This window comes from Littorina saxatilis, linkage group LG8 (assembly GCF_037325665.1).
Source record: "Littorina saxatilis isolate snail1 linkage group LG8, US_GU_Lsax_2.0, whole genome shotgun sequence".
Taxonomy (NCBI): Eukaryota; Metazoa; Mollusca; class Gastropoda; order Littorinimorpha; family Littorinidae; genus Littorina; species Littorina saxatilis.
The window spans coordinates 31312035-31332708 of NC_090252.1; the positions used below are offsets into that span (position 1 = coordinate 31312035).

A 20674-nucleotide genomic window follows, 5' to 3' on the forward strand; every position below is an offset into this window, starting at 1 on the left:
GTTCCGCGAAGCATGCGAACGCAGTACCTATTTTCTTTGCTTGTGAGCACATTTTTAAAGTACACATGTCATACCTTATATTCTTAGATTCAGGAAAAGATACGGAATAAGATGGAATCTTTTTTTGGATCGATTACTCACCTTTTATTTGTAATCACAATTTTGCCTAATTAACATATTTTCTTTATCCCAGCGAAGCTGGAGATATCGCACGAACGCTACACTCAGTATACTGTAATTGACTTGAGAAATGTTCATGCTGATAACACATGACAAAGAAGGAATCTTTGTGCCCTAACTCAGGCTACAGTTGGGGATGGAAGTTCTAACATACTAACTTAAAATACGGTGGGTGCCGACCAATTCTTCGATTTTTGTTCCAACGCCACCCGGGGCCGCTTTGTTGGGGTAGAATTTCCGACACTACAGCAATTATGCTTGCGAAAGTAGACGACGTCACAGAAGTATAACTAATAATAACTAATAATAACTAATGCCTTAAATGACTGACGATTCTGTGTGTATTTACGATATTTTCCTCTTGGGCTTCAACCTTTGATGGCTTATAATTAGAATAACACCTACACTATTCGGCATGCCACAACGTCATTGTTAGACACAAAATAGAATGAAAACTGATTGTTTTAGGTAAACAAAATACATTTTTCTTTGTAATGACATGCAAGACGTCTTGAGTTTCTACTTGTTTTGTTGATTTTAACGTTGCTGTTGCGAATTTGTCAACAAAATCAATCTCATTTCTTAAAAGAGTTTGCAAATAAAAGACCTTACCAGTCATATATATATATATATATATAGACATAATACATTGGATATGGGGACTCTGACACCAGCTGGTTATTTGGGAACTTGTTTTCAACTGCTTGCAGCAAGTTGAAATTTGGCATTGTGGTTTATATGTCGACTTAGTACCCAAATATAAAAAGACATTCTGGAAAATGTTATTATTAGGTATATGAAAACATAAGAAGGTCCCCATATCCACGTTCCCAAAAAGCTTGTCTGAATATATACTATATATAATAAAAGTTTCTGGGAACACTAACTTTTTTTTTTAATATTCAGGTGAAACAACATTCTTTCACATGTATTGTTTGCAAAACTTGTTTTAACTTCAAACTTGTAAGATTAAGGCCACGGTCTTCAGTTTTCTCTTTTATTGGTCCTTGTTTGAGCAGTTCTTATGAAGCTAACTCGACACCAGCCGGTTATTTGGGAACTCGTTTTCAACTGCTTGCAGAAAGTTGAAATTTGGCATTGTGGTTTATATGTCGACTTAGTACCCAAATATAACAAGAAGGGCAAAGCCCATACGACTCACATGCTTGACCTTGACCTTTACATGACGTTGACCTTCAGGGTCAAGGTCAAATAACTAAACCTAGCAATGACATCATACACTAAGAACTGCTTTACACATTTTTCCTACCAAAATACATGTGAAGGTCAAGGTCATCCAAGGTCATGCAACACAAAGCTGTTAATTCAAGACATAGGAAGTACAATGGTGCTTATTGGCTCTTTCTACCATGAGATATGGTCACTTTTAGTGGTTCACTACCTTATTTTGGTCACATTTCATAAGGGTCAAAGTGACCTTGACCTTGATCATATGTGACCAAATGTGTCTCATGATGAAAGCATAACATGTGCCCCACATAATTTTTAAGTTTGAAACAGTTATCTTCCATAGTTCAGGGTCAAGGTCACTTCAAAATATGTATACAATCCAACTTTGAAGAGCTCCTGTGACCTTGACCTTGAAGCAAGGTAAACCAAACTGGTATCAAAAGATGGGGCTTACTTTGCCCTATATATCATATATAGGTGAGGTATTCAATCTCAAAAACTTCAGAGAAAATGGGAAAAATGGGAAAAATAGCTGTTTTTTAGACAACATTTATGGCCCCTGCGACCTTGACCTTGAAGCAAGGTCAAGATGCTATGTATGTTTTTTGGGGCCTTGTCATCATACACCATCTTGCCAAATTTGGTACTGATAGACTGAATAGTGTCCAAGAAATATCCAACGTTAAAGTTTTCCGGACGGACGGACGGACGTCCGGACGGGGGGGGACGGACGGACGGACGACTCGGGTGAGTACATAGACTCACTTTTGCTTCGCATGTGAGTCAAAAAGACATTCTGGAAAATGTTATTTGTAGGATTTAAATATATATATGAAAACATAATAAGGTCCCCATATCCACGTTCCCAAAAACCTTGTCTGAATATATAATATATATAATAAAAGTTTCTGGGAACACTAACTTTTTTTTTAATATTCAGGCATAACAGCATTCTTTCACATGTATTGTTTGCAAAACTTTTTTTAACTTCAAACTTGTAAGATTAAGGCCACAGTCTTCAGTTTTCTCTTTTATTGGTCCTTGTTTGAGCAGTTCTTATGAAGCTGTGTTGTATTCAAATTGATAGTCGGTTGTGCAAATAGTATTTAACCATGTTTCTTATGCTGTGACAATTTGGGTGTGAATGTGAGTGTGGACGTGGATATATGATTTACTGCAACATTTAAAACAAAATCATGTGCTTTTGCATTTTGGAAATAAATTCTATTGATTGATTGATTGATTGATAGTTTGTCATTTGGTTTCGTACTAGTAAGGAAGTGTTCTTTTCAGCTGTGAGCTTATAAAGTTTATATTGATGCTTCAGACACTGCATAATCTTTTGAAGAACATATTTGCGGAAAAAAATAGCACACACACACACACACACACACAGAGCGAGAGCGAGAGAGCGGGGGGGAGAGAGAGAGAGAGAGAGAGAGAGAGAGAGAGAGAGAGAGAGAGAGAGAGAGAGAGAGAGAGAGAGAGAGAGAGAGAGAGAGAGAGAGAGAGAGAGAGAGAGAGAGAGAGAGAGAGAGAGAGAGAGAGCAAGAACATATTTGCGGAAAAAAATAGCACACACACACACACACACAGAGAGCGAGAGCGAGAGCGAGAGCGAGAGAGAGAGCGAGAGAGAGAGAGAGAGAGAGCACAATACTCGCTTGCAGTCACTCCCTGTTTACACAATACACACTGTTCATGAAGGTTTTAAACAGATACTGTTGTTTATTAGTCCAGCATCAACAACACAAACAATAACATAAGCAACTATTGTTTTAAAGAAAAAGACATACCTCGTCTTGCAAAAAGGTGGATTGTTACCGAAAATAAAATACAGTCATTTAAATCTACTGATAACTAAAAAGAACATTAAAGATAATACAGTCTTATGTATAGTCATTGAACCGAAAATTATTAACTTGTAATATGTTTGCAAAAAAATAATCGCACCCAAAAAACATGATTTTGAAGAAATATGATGTCACTAAGCATGATTAACCTTCGCCGACAGTCGCTAAAAACATTCTTCGCCGACCGTCGTCGAAGGACACATACTTTTAACACAGACAGCCATGCGTAGTCGGAGGACACATACTTCTCAAAGAAAAAAAAACGTGCTCAAGTAGAGAAAACAAGAACAAGAAAAAAAAGTACAGAAATCAGGCTTTTCATTGAATTAGATTATCAAACTAAATATATTTCCAATTTTGTACTTGCATTTATCTTTTTTCGTGTTGTGTAATTACGCACCAAGTTAATTCTTACCTGAAATAAACATTAATCACAACTCAGCTTTTATTTTGACATCGAAAATCGTTATTTCTTAAACACCATGAATCAAAGTCCATGGTAAAAGTGAAACAGGTGACTGAACAATGGGGAGGCAGAAAAAAAGAAATAAACAAGAAAAGGACCACGGGTCCTAAAATCACCCAACCGTATGTGTAGACGGATAGACACAGGCAGGGACGCTGACAAAAGTAACAGTCACCCCCCTTTCCTTTGGGTGGGTGACTAAAAATGACAATAAAGGCTCACCTAAATATATGTTCTTATCCCATTGGGGCGCATGAGGTGACTAAGAACCCAAAATAAGAGATCCCCCCCCCCACCTCCCAGGGCGGACCCTGGGAACAAAATTCAAAATCAAAAAAGCATTTCAATGGAAAAAAATTAATCAAAATCAAATCTGATGATACATTTCATTACGCTAATAGGATAATTGCCTAACTCAGAGTTAGATAGTTTTGAGACAACGGTTCCATAATAACGCCAACAATTGTGTCAATCATCTGTAAAAATTCCGAAAAGAAATTGCAAAGAGAAACGGTTGCTGATGCCATGTCAGCAAAATTGCCTAACTCATAAGTCAGTTATCTTAACAGCATACCCATGCTTTTCTGTCTATGCATGTGCATCCCATGGTAAACAAGATCAATAGAAATTTGGATTAAAGTTCATTCTACTGAAGTACAGAACCCAAAGTTCAATGCAGAGGCTGCTGAACAAATCGCTTTTTCTCAAAACTTGCAAAAGTGAGTTAGGCAATTATCCCATTAGCGTGACGATTTGCAACATATTATATATTATTAAACATTGCTTAACGTCCAGCTGACTACACCGAGCCGTCTCAAAACGCCCCACGCTGCCAACTAAAAAAACCTAAAAATTACCAATGAAGGTATGTCACCAGTCCTTCTGATAAACCATGTTTACAAGGACATATAATTGTGAGGCTCTGGAAACGATGAGGTACTTTCCCCTGTTTGTAAAAACCAGGTTTTAAAAAGAAAAGAGGATAAAATAATGTCCACGAAGAACTGTGATCCTTGTATCTCTATCTACTCTGCTTCTTTGCAAGACAAGTTTATACACGATTAGCTAGGAACCTGCGTAAACACCGAGGTTTACTACGAGTTTAAGCAGAGCTTTAAGACATGTCATTTAAGCTATTTTTACACAGCAAAAGGCGGTAAAAATGTCATGTGGGATCATAATCACCACGTTTTCTGCATGCAATCATTTCTCCGATTAGCAATCTTCCCACTGTGACACCAGCGACTAAAGGCACTTCACATCGCCTCCTTCCCTACTTTTCAAACCAACATCACAGGGTACCAGACCGCAATTCCGAGAATATACCAGTACTGATTTATGACGTCTCAACATAATTGTCTTAGCAAGATTAAAGCAGAGTAGATAGAAATACAAGGATCCCAGTACTTCGTGGAAAATATTAAGTAAAAATGCAGATCCTTGTTCATCAAGACCTAGGGTCATACAGCAAGACCGAGGGTCATACAGCAAGACCGAAGGTCATAAGCAAGATCCAGGGTCATACAGCAAGATCCAGGGTCATACAGCAAGACCCAGGATCATACAGCAAGACCCAGGGTCATACAGCAAGACCCAGGATCATACAGCAAAACCCAGGGTCGTACAGCAAGACCCAGGGTCGTACAGCAAGACCCAGGGTCGTACAGCAAGACCCAGGGTCATACAGCAAGACACAGGGTCGTACAGCAAGACCGAGGGTCATACAGCAAGATCCAGGGTCATACAGCAAGACCCAGGGTCGTACAGCAAGACCCAGGGTCGTACAGCAAGACACAGGGTCGTACAGCAAGACACAGGGTCCTACAGCAAGACACAGGGTCCTACAGCAAGACACAGGGTCGTACAGCAAAACACAGGGTCGTACAGCAAGACACAGGGTCGTACAGCAAGACACAGGGTCCTACAGCAAGACACAGGGTCCTACAGCAAGACACAGGGTCGTACAGCAAGACACAGGGTCCTACAGCAAGACACAGGGTCGTACAGCAAGACATAGGGTCGTACAGCAAGACACAGGGTCCTACAGCAAGACACAGGGTCATACAGCAAGACACAGGGTCGTACAGCAAGAGCCAGGGTCCTACAGCAAGACACAGGGTCCTACAGCAAGACACAGGGTCGTACAGCAAGACACAGGGTCGTACAGCAAGACACAGGGTCCTACAGCAAGACACAGGGTCCTACAGCAAGACACAGGGTCATACAGCAAGACACAGGGTCATACAGCCAGACACAGGGTCCTACAGCAAGACACAGGGTCGTACAGCAAGACACAGGGTCGTACAGCAAGACACAGGGTCGTACAGCAAGACACAGGGTCCAACAGTAAGACACAGGGTCCTACAGCAAGACACAGGGTCCTACAGCAAGACACAGGGTCCTACAGCAAGACACAGGGTCCTACAACAAGACACAGGGTCATACAACAAGACACAGGGTCATACAGCACGACACAGGGTCCTACAGCAAGACACAGGGTCCTACAGCAAGACACAGGGTCATACATTACGACACAGGGTCCTACAGCAAGACACAGGGTCCTACAGCAAGACACAGGGTCCTACAGCAAAACACAGGGTCATACAGCAAGACACAGTGTCATACAGCAAGACACAGGGTCATACAGCAAGACACAGGGTCATACAGCAAGACACAGGGTCCTACAGAAAGACACAGGGTCCTACAGCAAGACACAGGGTCATACAGCAAGACACAGGGTCCTACAGCAGACCGCAAAGAGCCTATTAAGGGCCCACACAAACTTTAACTTGTCACAACAAGTTATAAATCACAAGTTGAAAAGGAACTATGTACACATTAACAATCTTGGCATTATTAATTGTTTTGTCGTTTAAGCTATTTTTACACAATGAAAGGCGGTAAAAATGTCACGTGGGATCATAATCACCACGTTTTCTGCATGCAATCATTTCTCCAATTAGCAATCTCCCCACTGTGACAGCAGCGACTAAAGGCACTTCACATCGCCTCCTTCCCTACTTTTCAAACCGATATCACAGGGTACCAGACCGCAATTCCGAGAATATACCAGTACTGATTTATGACGTCTCAACATAATTGTCTTAGCAAGATTAAAGCAGAGTAGATAGAAATACAAGGATCCCAGTACTTCGTGGAAAATATTGAGTAAAAATGCAGATCATTGTTGATCAAGACCGAGGGTCATACAGCAAGACCGAGGGACATACAGCAAGATTGAGGGTCATACAGCAAGATCCAGGGTCATACAGCAATCCCCAGAGTCATGCATACATACATAATGCGTATAGCCCAGCGGACTGCAAAGAGTCTATTAAGGGCTTACACAAACTTTAACTTGTCACAACGAGTTATAAATCACAAGCTGAAAAGGAACTATGTACACATTAAAAATCTTGGCATTATTAATTGTTTTGTCATTAAACAAAGATCGACCAATCAAACACAGCAATAACACCTTCCTATTTCAAGTTTTACGAATCGTAGTCACACTCAATTCGTCAAAACTTTGAACATCGTGATTTGTATGTCGTACGTGACATGAAAACCCATGGTCATACAGCAAGACCCAGGGTCGTACAGCAAGATCCAGGGTCGTACAGCAAGACCCAGGGTCGTACAGCAAGACCCAGGGCCGTACAGCAAGACCCAGGGCCGTACAGCAAGACCCAGGGTCGTACAGCAAGACCCAGGGTCGTACAGCAAGACCCAGGGCCGTACAGCAAGACCCAGGGCCGTACAGCAAGACCCAGGGCCGTACAGCAAGACCCAGGGTCGTACAGCAAGACCCAGGGCCGTACAGCAAGACCCAGGGTCGTACAGCAAGACCCAGGGCCGTACAGCAAGACCCAGGGTCGTACAGCAAGACCCAGGGTCGTACAGCAAGACCCAGGGTCGTACAGCAAGACACAGGGCCATGCATACATACATAACATATCGCGTATAGCCCAGCAGACTGCAAAGAGCCAATTTTTGTCTTGCTGTATGACTGGGAATTGCAGATATGTTCTTCAAAAGATTATGCCGTGTCTGAAGCATCAATATAAACGCTTATAGCTCACAGCTGAAAAGAACACTTCCTTACTAGTACGAAACCAAATGACAAACTATCAATTTGAATACAAAACAGCTTCATAAGAACTGCTCAAACAAGGACCAATAAAAGAGAAAACTGAAGACCGTGGCCTTAATCTTACAGGTTTGAAGTTAAAACAAGTTTTGCAAACAAAACATGTGAAAGAATGTTGTTATGCCTGAATATTAAAAAAAAAGTTAGTGTTCCCAGAAACATTTATTATATATATTATTATATTCAGACAAGGTTTTTGGGAACGTGGATATGGGGACCTTATTATGTTTTCATATATATATATATTTAAATCCTACAAATAACATTTTCCAGAATGTCTTTTTATATTTGGGTACTAAGTCGACATATAAACCACAATGACAAATTTCAACTTTCTGCAAGCAGTTGAAAACGAGTTCCCAAATAACCGGCTGGTGTCAGAGTTAGCTTCATAAGAACTGCTCAAACAAGGACCAATAAAAGAGAAAACTGAAGACCGTGGCCTTAATCTTACAAGTTTGAAGTTAAAACAAGTTTTGCAAGCAATACATGTGACAGAATGTTGTTATGCCTGAATATTAAAAAAATTAGTTAGTGTTCCCAGAAACTTTTATTATATATATAATACAAGTTTCTGGGAACACTAACTTTAAAAAAAAATTAAATCGATCAACACACACACAAACAAACAAACATAACAACAATAAAAAAAAAATTAAAAAAAAGGACATACATGTTCATGTCTTGTCGTTTTAAAAGTATAACTAAAAAAGAACTTATAACTAGATATTTAACAATGGTACATAGAACATCCAGAAAGTTGAAATTTCGCACTGTGGTTTATATGTCGACCTAGTACCCAAATATATATAGACATTCTGGAAAACGTTATTTGTTTAGGATTTAAATATATATGTGAAAACATAATATTAATAAGGTCCCCATATCCACGTTCCCCATATTCCTAAACAAATAACGTTTTCCAGAATGTCTATATATATTTGGGTACTAGGTCGACATATAAACAACAATGCCAAATTTCAAGTTTCTGGGAACACTAACTAATTTTTTTAAATATTCAGGCATAACAACATTCTTTCACATGTATTGTTTGCAAAACTTGTTTTAACTTCAAACTTGTAAGATTAAGGCCACGGTCTTCAGTTTTCTCTTTTATTGGTCCTTGTTTGAGCAGTTCTTATGAAGCTGTGTTGTATTCAAATTGATAGTTTGTCATTTGGTTTCGTACTAGTAAGGAAGTGTTCTTTTCAGCTGTGAGCTATAAGCGTTTATATTGATGCTTCAGACACGGCATCATCTTTTGAAGAACATATCTGCAATTCCCAGTCATACAGCAAGACCCAGGGTCATGCATGCATACCTACATAACTTGTATAGCCCAGCAAATAATAGTATTACATCAGGGTCTCATTTCGGGGTCGGACTTATCGCTATTTTGTTACTCAATTTCCTTGTCAGCTATTAAACTCTAAGACACCGGTACAAAATGTTTTCTTATTACGGAAGCCGAAGCGGGGTTTCGCGGGGTACCCCCGGGGTTCCGCAGGGTTTCGCGGAAAATAGCTACCGCACGCATACTGCATGCGTCAGACGTTCTCAACATCAACATTCCGCGATCGTCACCTGTGTTTCTGTTGAAGCTCCTGGAGTGACTCAGAATGTGTGTTGCCGTGTTCCACTCCCTTTTCGTTTTTTTCTTTTCTTCAAGCAAGACAGATAGTCATTGTAAATTTATCTGTGAGATTTCATTCAATTTTATTTGGGTTTAAACCGTTTTAATGACATTAAAATCATTTAAAGCTGTCGGTGTTGCTGTGTGTAGATTTCATTTATTTGTGCGAGTGCGTGCAGTTTGCATCGATGGTGCGATTAGTTTGAAAAATGTCCGATTACATTCCTCTTGACAACCTCAATTTCAAAATGAGCCCCTGTTATATTGTGGGTTTTTTTTGCTTAACGCCCAGCCGACCACGAAGGGCCATATCAGGGCGGTGCTGGTTTGACATATAACGTGCGCCACACACAAGACAGAAGTCGCAGCACACAAGACAGAAGTCGCAGCACAGGCTTCATGTCTCACCCAGTCACATTCTTCTGACACCGGACCAACCAGTCCTAGCACTAACCCCATAATGCCTGACGCCAGGCGGAGCAGCCACTAGATTGCCAATTTTAAAGTCTTAGGTATGACCTGGCCGGGGTTCGAACCCACGACCTCCCGATCACGGGGCGGACGCCTTACCACTAGGCCAACCGTGCCTGTGCCACTGTTATATGGTAAGATGTAATGAATAGGTTTGCTCTACATATTGCACCAACAGGCCAGCAAGTTGTCTCAATCTCTGTGCTATGTCATTTTTTCTAGCTGGTCCATATTTCTTCAGTAAGCTTTCGCCAAAAAGCAACAACATGCTGTCTTTGCCCACAACTTCAGCTAGTCCATCTTAAAACCGTGTCTTCATTTAGTGCTGAAGCTTTGTTCGCACATTCATACATGTTCTATTGTTGAGACAAGTATTTTGGTTAATTGCGGCTTGAATTATCTTCCCTGACGGATACATGCCTTTTTGAAGGAGATGCCCAAAACCATTTATTAAAGTTTGTATTTCAGCATGAGACCAGCTTGAATTTACGCTTGTCTTCATGAGCTTTGTCGACCTCTGCCTTTAATTATTTTTTTTTGTTTGTTTATTTTTTGCTTAACGTCCAGCCGACTACGCAGAGCCATATCAGGACGAGGAAGGGGGGGATGAAGGGGGCCACTTGTCAAGCGATTCCTGTTTACAAATGCACTAACCCATTACTTGTGTCCCAGCAGGCTTTAGTAAAACTAAATTAATACCTACTGGAAGATTACCAGTTTCCAGTATGTTAAAATAGGCTTAACCTATCTACTGCTGGACTTACATCAGAACACTAACAGATTAAACTATACATGAATCGCGAGACAAGCGGCAAGAGAAGAGATTTTTGGAAAAAATACAGGTGAATGAGCAAGATTAAGGCAGAAAAAAGAAAAGAATTCATGAAGAAAAAGAGAGCATGACAGGAAAGAGGAACCAAAAATCTACCTAACAGCAAACTAGAAAGCTCCTGCGGTTCCAAAAACAGGAGGGGCCTTTAATTTCTTAACCGCAGTGCCCCACTGCGGGAGCCTTTAATTAGGTAATAAACAATGCATGTTATTAGTAGTAGCAAAAGTATTTAGATATTATAAGAGTATGTCCACTAGAACCCGACATGTAGCATCTATATATAAATAAAATTTAAATAATATTGTGGCGGTTTCTGCGACTTCCATTACTCGCGCAGAAGCGTCTGATTGGAGAAACTAGAGGTCAAAGTATGTACCAAAATGTTGCTAACTTGACGTTGAGCAATGTAAAATAACATATTTTTTTTAAACAAACTTTGAACTCGAATTTCTCCAATCAGAAGATTCTGCACGAGTTTTGGAAGTCGCAGAAACCGTCACATATGATGGTGGCGGTATAAACATACCAAGCGGTTCTGCATGTGTGCGACATGTGTAGTCGCAATCCTTGACGGAGGAGTCATCGCTCCCCAAATCACCCACGATGCCGGTGTTGTCATTGCCCAAATCACCCACGATGCCGGTGTCGTCATTGCCCAAATCAGCCACGATGCCGGTGTCGTCATTGCCCAAATCAGCCACGAATTGCCCAAATCACCCACGATGCCGGTGTCGTCATTGCCCAAATCACCCACGATGCCAGTGTCGTCATTGCCCAAATCACCCACGATGCCAGTGTCTTCATTGCCCAAATCACCCACGATGCCAGTGTCGTCATTGCCCAAATCACCCACGATGCCGGTGTTGTCATTGCCCAAATCACCATGACCAACTGAAACAAAGATTAGTTTAAAATTATAGAATCTTTGCTTATTGTTGATTTATAACACCGACACAAGACAGACGATGGACCTTCTTGACTGTCACGACCTCAAACAGCATGTAGACGCTCCCACACGCAAAACACACATCATTGACTGGATTGTCACCCACGAGTCCACTGACCTGGTGTACGACATCCTGCTGAATGACTACCTCAGATCCGATCATTCTGCAGTTTTGTTCTCTCTTAAGATGGCCAAACCATCCAAACAGAAAAAGCACGTAGTCCGCCGTAACCTCAAAGAAGTTAACACTGACACATTTCGCGCAGAAGCAGCCCGCCGACTGCTTGATCCTCCGGTATCCTCAGACCCTGTACGTCATTACGACTCCACTCTCAGCACACTTCTTGACGAACATGCACCCGCAAAAACCAAACTCATCGTAGATTGGCCTTCTGCACCCTCGATCACAGCTGAAGTTAAGTATACAAAACAGTTGCGTCGCCGAGCAGAGAGGAAGTTGCGAACCTCAAAGCTGGTAGTTGACAGACAGATTTACAACAAGCAAATGGAACATGCTCAGACACTCATCGCAGACGCCAAACAATCGCACTACAGCACCAAAATCTGTGAAACAACCTCTGCCAAAACACTCTTCTCCACAGTGAATGACCTTGTTGGCTGCTCTTCTGCTTCTCCCTTGCCCAACAACATCGACCCCTCCAAACTGTCGCAAGCTTTCTCTGATTACTTCCATAACAAGATCCAAACCATCCGTGACAAACTAGACAAAATCCCACACCAAAACTCTGAAACTTCTCCTGCATTTACAGGCACTCCCTTCACACACTTTCAGCCTCTCACTCTCACTGACCTGGAGAAAGTCCTCAAAGAAATGACCTTGAAAACCTGTGACCTTGACCCTCTTCCCACACAACTCTACTCTGACTGTCTTCCTGAACTCCTCCCTTCTATTCTCAAAATCATCAACACTTCTCTGCAAACAGGCACTGTCCCCAACTCCTTTAAGACTGCTATTGTCAAACATCTACTGAAGAAACCATCGCTCGACCCAAACACTCTCAGCAACTACCGCCCTGTCTCAAACCTTTCCTTCATCTCCAAACTCCTTGAAAGAGTCGTCCTAAAACAACTCAACTCTCACCTTCTTTGCAACAATCTTCTCTCTCCGCTTCAATCTGCCTATCGTCCTCACCACTCCACCGAAACTGCCCTTCTCAAAATCACTACTGATCTCCTCCTTGCCACTGACCAAGCTGAAATCTCTGCCGTCGCTCTACTTGATCTATCAGCGGCCTTTGACACAGTCGACCACAACATCCTCCTTCAACGCCTTCAGTACACCTTTGGTATCCATAGCACAGCTCTTTCTTGGTTCTCTTCTTATTTCACCGACCGCTACCAGACTGTTTCGATTGACAAACTGAACTCTGACCCCATCAGGCTTGAGTGCGGAGTCCCTCAGGGCTCAGTCCTTGGGCCTGTACTAATTACTCTCTACACTCAACCTCTTGACCACATCCTTGACCGACACAACGTTCTCCACCACTCTTTTGCCGACGACTCTCAACTTCACAACAGCTCTTCCCCTGACCAGTCTGAATCTCTTCTTTCCTCTATCTCTGACACTATCACTGACGTGCAGAATTGGATGACAGAAATCAAACTTCAGCTCAATAGCAACAAAACTGAAGCTATCCTAGTAGGCACTACATCCAAACTCTCCAAAGCCACTTCCGACTCTCTTCAACTCTCTGACTCTTCTGTCCCTCTGTCTTCTGCTGTCAAAAACCTCGGAGTCACTCTAGACAACACCCTTTCCATGAAACAACACATCTCTTCTGTCTCTCGCACCTGCTACTTCCAACTCCGCCGCATCGCCACTATCCGCAAGTACCTCACCACAGATGCTACCGCCAAACTGGTCACGTCCACCATTCTCTCACGTCTTGACTATTGTAACTCTCTCTTGGCGGGTCTTCCCTCTTCTTCTATCTCTCGTCTCCAACGCATTCAAAATAGCTCTGCCCGTCTTGCCTTACGAAAGAAAAAGGGAGATCATATCACCCCCCTCCTAAATCAGCTCCACTGGTTGCCCGTTCCTGCCCGTATCACATACAAAATCAACACTCTCACCTACAAATGCCTCCATGGTCTCGCCCCTGCCTATCTCTCCGACTCTCTCTCTCTCTATGTCCCTTCACGAGCACTCAGATCATCTGCCGACTCCCTCAAGCTCAACATCCCCCACACCAAACTCAAAACAGCAGGTCAACGCTCATTTTCTTTCCAAGCACCTAGCCAATGGAACACACTACCTCTCCCCCTCCGTCAACAACAGTCCCTCGAATCATTCAAATCTGCACTCAAGACATTCCTTTTTTCCACATAATCCATGCATTCTACACTGCCCACCCCAATACAATACAATACAATACAATAACTTTATTAATCTCTAAAAGAGAAATTACATTGCTGAGCGTTTGTGTCCGTAATAATAACATACATAAAACATTCAAAATAAACATTTGTTCTTTGTCCTGAGAAAATATAGCACATTGGTTATCACATAAGAAAGTATATTAAAAATAAATTAACATGCATTCACCATCAACAATGCACAAAAGAAAGTCAGCACCTTGCCGGTTATCACATATTGTCTAAGAGAGTAGAATAAGAGTATATAATCATGCAAAACAAAATCAACAATACTGAAACAATACAGAACACTGACCCCGTGCATCAGAGCGACAACACCAGCATCTACCGCCCCACCTGAGAATTGAAGATGTGAATTGCAGATGGAATGAACGAATTTCTGTAGCGTGTGGATCTTGCGGTTGGTTGTCTGAATCTGTTGCTCCTGTCTGTCCGTCTACTGTCAAATTCCGGTCTGAGTGGGTGCGAGTCGTCAGCCAAAATCTTCTGTACCTTGTCAGTCAGTCGTCGTTCATGTGTTGATGTGAAATTGTCCTGCTTCCTCCCAACCACCCCACTTGCTTTCCTGATGAATTTATCTAATCTATCCCTGTCTTGCTTGTTGATGTTGCCACCCCAACACACGGAGCCAAAGTACAACACACTATTGCACGTTGAAGTGTAAAACATCTGAAGGATTTCTTGTCTGCAGATGTTAAAAGACCTGAGTTTTCTCAAAAAGTACAGGCGAGAGTGGAGTTTCTTCACAAGGGCATCAGAGTTTGGTTTCCATGTCAACTTATTGTCTATAATCACCCCCAAATACCTATACTGCTCTACCTTCTCTACGACCTCCCCCTTGATCACTATCTCCCTGTGTACATGTTCCCCCCTCCTGTTGTCCATTATCATTGTCCATCCCACCTTGAATAACTGTACATATTTTAATGGTTGCTGGTGTGTGTGTGTTGGTGACTTTAAGTCTCCGTGTGTGTGAATGAGTGTATGTGCGCCTTGAGTCGCCTGTTGGGGAGATATGTGCGCGTTATAAATATTCGTATTATTATTATTATTTATGTCAAACACTCTACCGTACCTCGAAATGTTTTAGCTCTTTGCTCAAGTGCTATTATTATTATTATTAGCATTGCTTAACGTCTAGCCGACTACGGAGAGCCTTCTCAAGATATCCCCATGCTGCCAACTAAAAAACAACAAAAAACATCATTGGCGGTCTGTCACTAGCCCCGTAGATGAACCCGACATGTAGCATCTATATATAAATAAAATTTAAATAATATTGTGGCGGTTTCTGCGACTTCCATTACTCGTGCAGAAGCTTCTGATTGGAGAAACTACAGGTCAAAGTTTGTCCCAAAATGTGTTATTATTATTTCACGTTGCTTAACATCTAGCCTGTGTTGCTAACTGGATGTTGAGCAATGTGAAATAATAATAAGAACATTTGGGAACAAGCTTTGACCTCGAGTTTCTCCAATCAGAAGTTCTGCACGAGTAGTGGAAGTCTCAGAAACCGTCACTTATGATGGTGGCGGTATAAACATACCAAGCGGTTCTGCATGTGTGCTCGTCACGTCGCAATCCTTGACGGAGGGGTCATCGCTGCCCAAATCACCCACGATGCCGGTGTTGTCATTGCCCAAATCACCATGACCAACTGAAACAAAGATTAGTTTAAAATTATAGAATCTTTGCTAATTATTGATTTATGTCACTCTATCGTAAATAAGAACAAAAAGTCCCAGTCTCTAGGCTGGGGGAGGATGGAATCTGTGGCATCCCGGAGGCCGTCATTGCCCCCACGACTTCAAAGAGAGAGAGAGAGAGAGAGAGAGAGAGAGAGAGAGACTTCAAAGAGAGAGAGAGAGAGAGAGAGAGAGAGAGAGAGAGAGAGAGAGAGAGAGAGAGAGAGAGAGAGAGAGAGAGAGAGAGAGAGAGAGAGAGAGAGAGAGAGAACCAACGTATGGTTCCTGATGGCTTTCTTGCCTGAAGAGTGAAGTCAGGTGTATGTAATTTCATCGTTGCATGCACAACAGAAACTTCTTAATCATAAACTCCATTATCTTTTTTGAGAATCTAACTCCTTCATCCACTTCCAAGACCATTTATTTGGATGTTTTGCCTCACTTGGCAACTTGTCGTCAAGCTGATTTGCACATGGGTCTCCATTCTTGAAAAAATCCACGCTTTCACTTATCGTGGTGGCCATTTTGAATGTAAAACAGGAAGTGACCACAAAGGGAAGCAAAGACTTGTGGGAGAAAAAGTGAATCTTTTTGAGACAAGTGAGGCCCTGATAAGGATGTTTAGGGAAAATGTAACTTTTGAAAACATAGGTAAATGTAAACATCCTTGTCAGGGCCTCACTTGTCTCAAAAAGATTGCAAGCGCTTACGATCTGCAACGCTGGGCTGTTTGACGAAATTATATTTATTATATCGCGCATGCACAAGATGTTTGAAAATGCGGGAATTGGTATTTCTTTGCGTGAAAAGGCGCGCATCCAAATTTTATTTTTGCGGGATTTCTTTCATATTTGCGGGAATGCGCGGTCTAGAATCGACACTGCGACAGATCAAAACGTGTCAGAAGGTTTTTGCCAGAATGGAAGGACGAATTTCCTTGGTTAGATTTCGACAGTGGAGTGTGCGTGAGCGCAACTCCATGACTGTGTGTAGGGGTGGGGACGAGTTTTTGCATTCAGATTGTGGGTAACCTGATTTTTGTGCGGGTAAGTTAAAAATGACATGTTACATACCCGGGGAAAGCTGAATTGACAAAAATGTGGCCACCCCTGCGTCCCGTGACAGTAAGGTGGGTTCGTATCATGAAGGAGTTAACAAAAGTGACATTTAGCCCTAATGACAGTGAGGGGCGACATTTGTATTATAGCCTACAACAATACAAATGTCGCCCCTCACTGTCATCAAAGGGTACGAGTCGTGCATCCCTCTCATTACTAGTACTATTGATTGCCAGCACTAAGAAAACTATTAGGAAAGGGTGTATTTTTCAAATAAGTCCAGAGGCTATTTAATTTAGTAGCAATGGACTTCAGACTTTTTATGGAAGAGAACAAATTCCAAAATGATAGGTTTTAAATCGTTTTAAGTAGGGCTAGGCGAGGCGCTCTCTTGCCAACATTGCGTCATAATCTGAAAGGTTCCGCGACGCAATATTCCTGATCCTGATACTTAGCTGCGTCGATATCATCGGAAAATGCACTTTCCAAACCTACTTGTGATATAGACTGCGCACATTTCTTTGCAACCAAACAGCGCCGAAACTCAATTATGTAAGACAGATCTCTTACTTTATCAACATCAGTGGTTGTCTATTGACAACTTGATGCGGCATGCGTGTTCAGATTGTTACGCGAAGCTGTGGTTCACTCTCCCATTTCTGTCAAAATGGCGGAAGGCCGAATCAAGCCACCAGCCACACGTCACTTCCGGAGAGGGACATTATTTTCTTTCGTTTTCTCCCGAGCTTTTGAGAATACGGGTTAGAAAAGTGAGTCATTATCTTCACTGGAACATATTGAATACGAACTCTAGCGCATAAGTCATTAAATTGAAAGAAGAAAGAGAAACAAATGGTTATTTCAGTATTTTTTTTTACCATGGAGACAGCCTTTAAACTTACCACAGATATGTCGTCAGGACATGAATCCAGCCAATGTGTGACTTTCGTGGTCTCGTATACACATGGAATTGCGAAGTTCTGAAGACATGGGCTTGTGAAGTTGTGTTGAAGTGGACTTGGACGGGATTTGTCGTGTTCTGTAGACCCAAAACACTGATTTGTACATTCATGTGTTGGAAAACACAGGATTTCCATTTCGTAAAGTTTCAATCAAGCCGCCATTCGTGTTTCAATTTTCAGCTACTTGAATCTAGTTTTGCCTTTCCATATTTGGCTAATCATTATGAGCTATTAAAGGGGCACGCCATAGCTATAGTTCGGACAATTTGCATCGAGTCTATCAGAATCCTCACCTTCCAAACTGTAATATTCCCACGTTCCACATCCACAAACCCTGCATAGCTACAGAAAGCAGAAATGTTTGAAGAACTAAATCCTTGCGCGCATTTATGTGTAGTGGAAGTGAGTGACAAGCCAGAGCTACGCTTCACTCACAACCCAATTTGGCAACCGTCAGTTTAAAGCAATTTAATTGCAGATAAATGTCAGTTATAACCCTCTATTTCTGATCAGGTCTCCATGCAATCACTTTTTGTTCTTCCAGTCTATTTAGATAGCTGGGATAATATTGCAGAGGGACGTCCTCATGAATATTTCATCTACATCAGTGTTGCTGCCAGCGTTAGAGGACAATAGGTCATTTGGACCTGACCGTAAGAAATCAATAGGTCCAAATGTCCTGGCTTTAAAAAAGTAATAGGTCTTACCGTCTACAATTGACCGCGGCACCCTTGTTAATTTTAAAGTAAATCACAAATTTGTGTCAGCACACACGCATGTGTGTGTGTTTGTGTGTGAGTGTGGGAGGGGAAAGAGAGAGAGAGGGAGCTGATTTTCCACAATAAGTTATAACGTGACTTCAAATTAATTTTGCCATTTAATGACAATAAACGTTCAACTTTGGCAATTGCCAGAAACTTAAACTGCCAACCGTCAGAATCAACCAGGTAAACATGGTTAGATCACGCCACCTATTTGTCAAATATGATATGAACTTAAAATAAATGGGGAAAAATGACTAGAATATTCAAGGACTCCTGAAACAAAAAGGTAACATTTGAAACACTAGCTGTGTTGGTCCTAGAGTACAGTGTCACTGCCATTCCTAGGTACTGGTGGATTTTCAGAGAACAGCCTCCTGGAACAGAGAGTGGAGTGTACACTAGTACGACCTCATCTAGAATACGGCAATCCTGCCTGGTTTCCGAGACTAGTACGCCAATCAACATCAATCGCAAGAGTCCAAAGAAGAGCTACTAAACTGATTTACGAAATAAAAGACTACACATATGAAGAGAGACTAAGATACTTGACTTTGCCTACACTAAAGGCAAGAAGAAAGAGAGGGGACCTAATACAAGCGTATATAATATTTAACGACATTGATGACACTAACAAAGATTTCTTTTTTAAATCACCGCAGACTAACATTGTTGTAACACGTAACAGTACTGACAAAATACAAAAAGAAAGACATGATAATAACAATACAAGAAAATTTGCTTTCAGCTATAGAGTTACAAATGACTGGAACAAACTAACAACTAACATTAAACGGGCTCCCAGTACAAATGCTTTCAAGAACCTCATTGACAAACACAACGCTGGACACGACAGTCGTTGCAATAGTCACTCCCGGTGCACTTCACTTCAGTGATTGCCTTCGAGGGCCGATTAGACAGCCATTGACCAGAACTATCAATTCACAGCGGAATTCCCACTCAGAAGAGACTCCTTCGATGCGAAGAAGCCCTCTCAAATCTTCAATGCCTAACTCAAATAAATAGATATAACACTGTTCTTATAAAGTGCGCTACATAAAATCTAAGGCTTACCTGTACGAGTGGTGTGCCTGATTGTACGAAAGGGAAAAAAATCCCATGCAGCGACCATGTTCATTGTTCAGATTTCTTGAAAAGGCCCGGATCGCTTATCGCTTACGCTCTAAACAATAATAAATATTTCACTGAGGTAAAGCAATTATTTCCAAATGTTCAGAAAATATAAGATAAACTTGTGAAATAAACCTGTAAAATAGTTATTTTACAGTTTTATTTTACACAGCAATGTTAAAAAAAAAAGAGAGAGAGAGATAATTTTTTTTTTTTTTTTAGTGTCGTAAGCACAAGAATGCTAAAAGCTCAGAAGAGATTGTTTGACGATGCAGAGATCTGTAGCAAGGGAAGGGGGACAACCAAGTCAGAACTCAAATGCTTTTGGGAACACGAGTTAAAACCCCTCAATGGTCAAGCTGAACACGAAAATTACATTTTGAGGTTACCTTGGATATGAGAACATGCTAATGTTCCCATAACCACAGAATGTTCCCAGATCCACGCTCTCACACTTACAGATGTCCCCAGATCCAAGACATTTTAAAAGTATATATATATATATATATATATATATATATATATATATACCGGCACGGTTGGCCTGGTGGTAAGGTGTCCGCCCCGTGACCGGGAGGTCGTGGGTTTGAACCCCGGCCGGGTCATACCTAAGACTTTAAAATTGGCAATCTAGTGGCTGCTGAGCCTGGCGTCTGGCATTATGGGGTTAGTGCTAGGACTGGTTGGTCCGGTGTCAGAATAATGTAACTGGGTGAGACATGAAGCCTGTGCTGCGACTTCTGTCTTGTGTGTGGCGCACGTTATATGTCTAAGCAGTACCGCCCTGATATGGCCCTTCGTGGTCGGCTGGGCGTTAAACAAACACACAAACAAACCAGTCATATAACTGGCTTTACAATAAAGAATCAAAACACAAGAAAGGTAAGTTGTTGGAACGTTTGTTATTGACAAAACAATACAACAATAAAACAATACAATACGTTCCTTTCTTGTTTTT

The 20674-nt window shown here is 41.6% G+C and overlaps 1 long non-coding RNA gene across 1 annotated transcript; it reads right to left on the reverse strand.

The window, feature by feature from the left end:
- Positions 1 to 7569: 7569 nt before the first annotated feature.
- LOC138973286 (uncharacterized) lies at positions 7570 to 20215 on the reverse strand. Its single transcript, XR_011457949.1, has 4 exons — positions 19660 to 20215; positions 17765 to 17901; positions 15666 to 15776; positions 7570 to 11667 (listed from the first exon to the last, which is right to left on the reverse strand). It is a non-coding gene; the product is annotated as an uncharacterized lncRNA (long non-coding RNA).
- Positions 20216 to 20674: the final 459 nt, after the last annotated feature.